The sequence below is a fragment of the Ruditapes philippinarum genome, unplaced genomic scaffold (assembly GCF_026571515.1).
Source record: "Ruditapes philippinarum isolate M1 unplaced genomic scaffold, ASM2657151v2 ctg8773_1_1_1_1, whole genome shotgun sequence".
Lineage (NCBI taxonomy): Eukaryota > Metazoa > Mollusca > Bivalvia > Venerida > Veneridae > Ruditapes > Ruditapes philippinarum.
The window spans coordinates 5,641-11,280 of record NW_026852653.1 but is presented as its reverse complement, the minus strand read 5'-3'; positions in this window follow the sequence as shown (position 1 = coordinate 11,280).

Here is a 5,640-nt window from a genome sequence, read left to right as displayed (position 1 = left end):
ACTTAACCGAGCCAGTAATTTTCATGCAATTTTGTTGTGATAAATGCTTCTGAGGGATCACACTCTTTTCGGATTTGTTTTCACTATCAACCCGCACGATACAACCCAGTAGATTTCATGCAGTAATGTATCAGTTTTATTTCAACATATTTAGATGGTAAACGTTATTGATATCTTATTTGACTACATTTTAAGTAATCTTGACGTGAAACCTGTTTGCATGTGTGTCTTGAAATCATATAAATGTTTTTAATTTGTTATAATATGTGCACGACAACCATACAACGCGTTTATGCAGATAATTTCATAATGACTGTTCTAAACAAGTAAATATTGAATAACTTTTTAGAAATACTTAACTTTCTATGTGTACGATGAAAGCACGGTGCAAGCAATGTTATAACAACAAAATGATTAATAATGCTTAAGTATTTCCTATATTGTTTAACACATTATTATTTAACATATATTTAGTACAGAATTAAATTTTGTACAACACATTAGTATAAAAATGTACAGTTTGTCTTTGTGACATATATTTGACGGAAGATGTATCACTTATAACTTTGTCATTTTTTTCAAGCCATATGTTATAAGAATATCCAAATAAAACATTTTTATTGTTTTACCAATAATTGAAATACTTAATATGAAAAACGTGTCCATTGTAGACCAATCCATTTTAAAATGTTCTTTATCCCAAAATTTTGTTCAAGGGTAGAATTTATTTTGACTACATATATTTCTTAAGCTATTTACGATTCAACCAATCCTTAACATTTTTAGATAGTGTGTTTCCACCAATTAGTTTGACGCAAATCGTCCGTCAATAAGCAGTTAACAGATAACATTAGAAACAAGAGATACTCGTATACGTTTAACAAGAGCTTTTTCGTATTCACCTTATTTGACTGATTTAACATGAATTAACATTGACAAAGAATAATCTAGATAGCGTACAGACTTATATTAACCGACTAAACAAAACGTTTTGTGTCTTATTACCTCTGTCAATGTAGCTTTTTATAATGCTATATATTGGTATATTGGAAACATAACCATAAGCAAGTTGTATAACAATCGTCACAGACATACTTATTTCATTATTGGAAATCTCAAGATAATCAAATATGATGGTAACAATGTATTGGTTTTAATAAAAAACTGTGTTTACTACAATGCAAAAACCACTGTGTTATAATGCAGAACATCACTTACACATTTTGATTTTGTCTTTTCTCTTTTTTGTTAGTAGAAAGTTTAATGATAACAGAATTCTACAGCAATGGTTGCGATATTATCATTTTTCCTCTCTATGCACATTTTTTAATTATTCTGAAATGACAGAGCACCACATAGACTTATTTGCCAAGAGACGAAAGTACCAAGACGTTTATAAGACGAATTTGTTATTTAGTTGTTAGGTAGCATAGTGAAGAAAATATTTACAATTATTTACAAATTAACAATATATTCAAACATTATTTAACTGATAACTTTAATACTTAAATACTTAATACTTAAATGGTAATACTTATAATGATATATTTATATATCTTGCATTACAAAAGCAAAAAACGTCATTTATTACATACATATAAGATACAAAAGCAGAATTAGAACTGACATTTATATAAAAACATCCCAGTCAGTTAATGTTTTGTCATTAAGTAAGTTTACATATAGGACAAACGATATTTTAGGAGTTTGTGTAAAATTAAGTGAAGCGGTTTTCAGTAGCTTTAACTGTCATGTATGTCAATAATTTTCTTTTCTGAAAATCACACACTTTTATACAATCTAAATAACATTTTTACTGAATCATTTTGGACCAATCACTGCTTGTGCTCTAAACTTTATAATATCTAAAACTCTTTGCTATCAAAACACTATGCTTAATGACTAAAATGTAAAAGAAACAACAACTTTTCGAGCAGACATAAAAAGCAAAAATAAGTAATCTGGTCAGCAAAACAACATCGTGATATGGGCCATGAAAGTCTATGTTTCAAATTAAAAAAAAGCTGAAATATTTTTGTTTGACTTATACGATTAAAATATTTAAATTGTACATCCATGGAAAGTGCTGTGAAAACAAATTTGTCAAATTTTGATCGTTTTAAGATATTTCTAGTTATGCTTCACCGTAATGTTTTGTTGCCAAAGGTACAAAAGGAAGTAAAGTGTACGTGATCCGGTGCTTATGTGTAAAAGTTGTTTAGTCATGTTCTTTCTTTACTATATAAGATAAAGGATGGGAAATTGTTTACGATTATTAATAAATATAAGGTTTGAGTGTTACTTGTTAATAAATATAAAATGAAGGATGAACTTTTGTTTACAATTACCAAAACATATATGATAAAAATCAATTTTCACTTGATGCACATTGCTAATTATTTGAGTAAATAATAAAAGATCGTATGGACTCCGTTGGTCGTCCGTCAATCCCTTATTCGACTTCCGATACTTGAAAGATCAACAACACGACCAAGCAGATAAAATTTTTAATACTGAAGCGTGAAACTAACTCTTCTCAGGAATACAAACTAAATAATAAGGCAACTTCGGTAAAACAGAATACTAATTACGATATTAAGGACACTGTTTTCCTATCGTAATGCTTCCTTTAAAAAATATTTAACTCAAATTTCATATCTAAGAATATAAATAACTACAACATAGTTTCTGTAATATTACACGATATACAAATTTGGGAACACACAGAGATGATATGATACCAAAATCGCCGTTCAAAACTATCACATGTGATAAGCACACATTTGAACAGCTAGTAGCATTGTTATTTCGTTTGGCTTGTTATTCAATTGTCTCTACCGGTCTGTAATCACACAATAATAATAATAATAATAATAATAATAATAATAATAATAATAATAATAATAATAATGATAATAATAATAATAATAATAATTGCTTCTCTACTAGTAATAGAGTTGGTAAGCGGACAGCATGGATCCTGATCAGACTGTGCGGATGCGCAGGCTGGTCTGGATCCATGCTGGATGTTGGTTTTATCGTGACGCGGCTCATATATGTTCTTTAACCTAAGGTCAAATTGATTTAATTAATTGTTTGGGATGTTTATCAATCCCATTTGAAAATTTGTAATGATAGAGGACAAAAAGTACGCTGTAAGACAGCTTACATTATAAACAATACTAACATTGATTAAGGTAAAAAGTATTTGATCGGGATCCTAGTAATCTTAAAATATAGTTTGTTAATAAATTTATAGTTAGTACAATTTAAACCAGATATTTGGAGTATGACATTTTTTGGCTTGTGCAATAAATTGGGCAGCCGTGTTTTTGTGGTTAAATCATCAAAACAATTACCCCTCATTGTTGTAGGTTTGAATCCCAGCCGCAAGCGTACTCCTTTGAATTATTTGTGTCACGTACGTTTCCATCTAGCTTACGAGGCGTCGATGGTATTATTCAGATATTTAAAAGTCAATTATCATCATTGCTAATTTCAATAAATGTGTTGTGTTTGCCGAATTGTTCCTTCAAAATGCGATCTAGAATTTCAACTGTAACTGTGTAGTGTCTAATTCGAAACATTTCCAACCTTTCCAACAGAAATAAACGAAAATGTACAATGTTTTCCTGACAACACTTATACATCAGATTTAACTTATATTATGGGAAAATTTAATTAGTCGGCATGTCTGAAAACTAATCGTATCAAATAGGCTAAACAGTATTTTATCTTTATTATACGTGTGTTCACTCAAAGTTAACTTATCTATGAATTAAGACAGCTTCAATAATTTATAAACTCTCGCTTAAATTGTTGCACTTGTTTACAAAAATTCACCTATGGATCATGGTCCTGTATTGCATGGGAAAGAGCTTTCTAAACGTGTAATTGAAATTAAACATTATTCTTCAGGGTTTTTACTTATCCAGACATATCCTGACACGAAATAATTGTTCTCCTGAAATTTGTAAAATAACAACGACAAAAATTAGCTTAACATATTTTGTATCCCAAATTTTTTGTGACCATGGCGTAGAATTTACTTATACTTAAATATTTTCTTGTTTTTAAAGTAGTACACATCTATTTAAGATTCAATCAATTCACAACATTTTAGGATAGTGTCTTTTAACCGATTAGTTTTGTGCGTCTCGTCCAAAATAAGGAGTTAAACAGATAAAATATTAGATTACAAGAGATATACGTTAAACGGAACGAACAAGAACATTTTCTTATTTACCTTATTTGACTGATTCGACATGAATTAACATTGACAGAGAATAAAATAGACCACATCTTTAGACTTGTATTGGTCGATTAAACAAGTAAGTTCTGTGTCTTATTGTTTTTGTCGTGTAAGTGTTTTGGTGTGCTGCATATTGAAAACAAAGACCGTTTGTATTATAAAGTTATTAAAGACATATCTATTTTATTATTTGAACTTCTTAGTATTACCAATCATCATGGTAACATTCTATCAGTTTTGATAAAATATTACTGAGTTATTAACAATTCCGCACTACAATTGTGTATATAAAATGCAAGGCAGCGTATTTAGTTAAAAATAACATAGTTTAACATTTTCAATGTTTTTATTTCCAGATTTATTTAGAGTTTTGCTTAATTTTATGAGAAGTTGAGGATCAATTTTGTCCTTTCTTTCATTCGAATCATACAGAAATTACAGAAGACTTATTGTAAATTCATGCCGCACCGGAAGGCTTATTTTCAAAAAGAAGAAAGCACACAAGCTCAGCAACACTTTACTAGCGATTTTTCATCATTTTGTTTTAAATTTTGTTTTGTTTCAATTACAATGTACATGTATAATATATATAATAAAACCGGTATTAATATAATTTTTATTTTACATTACATACGACAGCAAAACATCATTAATTATACTTTACAAGATAATGAAACATGACCAGGACTAACATTTAAACAAAAATGTTCTAACTGAAATTATAACAAACACATTTTATAAAGTTTCTGTTTGGTCAAATAATGTGCAATGGCTTTATATAATTTGTTGTTTTATTCAATTCATGCAAGTATAAAAGAACAACAAAGATGTAGACCCCTCCCCCCATCCCCCCAAAAAAAAACAACAAACAAACAACAACAACAACAACAACAACAAAATAACAACAACAGCAAAATACACACCAACCAAAACCCGACAGCTTAGTATTTACAACATTTACGGTTTATGTCGAGTTCAAGGAATATAAAAAATCTTCTTTGTGTCGGTTTAGCTAGTGGTTTCCAACATTTTTACGAACAACTTTTACATCCGTGGACTCTGGCTTATAGTTTCAGTAATTTGTGATTTAATTAATATGAGATTTATTATAGTTTTTTAAGAAGTCGTTGGTGAATATTTTTCTGTGCATGAGGACTTTGACATTTCTCAAGATATTTCACCAAATTATCATCATGGAAAATCTTTTATTATTGCAATTTCTGTCACGAGTATTTCTAATATTTCATTTTTTTGGTTTGATTGACCTCGATAGAAAAAAATAGGAATACCAATATTGTGACAATAATCGTGACTTTTGGAGGAAATTATTATTTCATTCAAGGCTATGGTTTTGTTACCATTTCATTCAGAACCATAGTAAATCATTG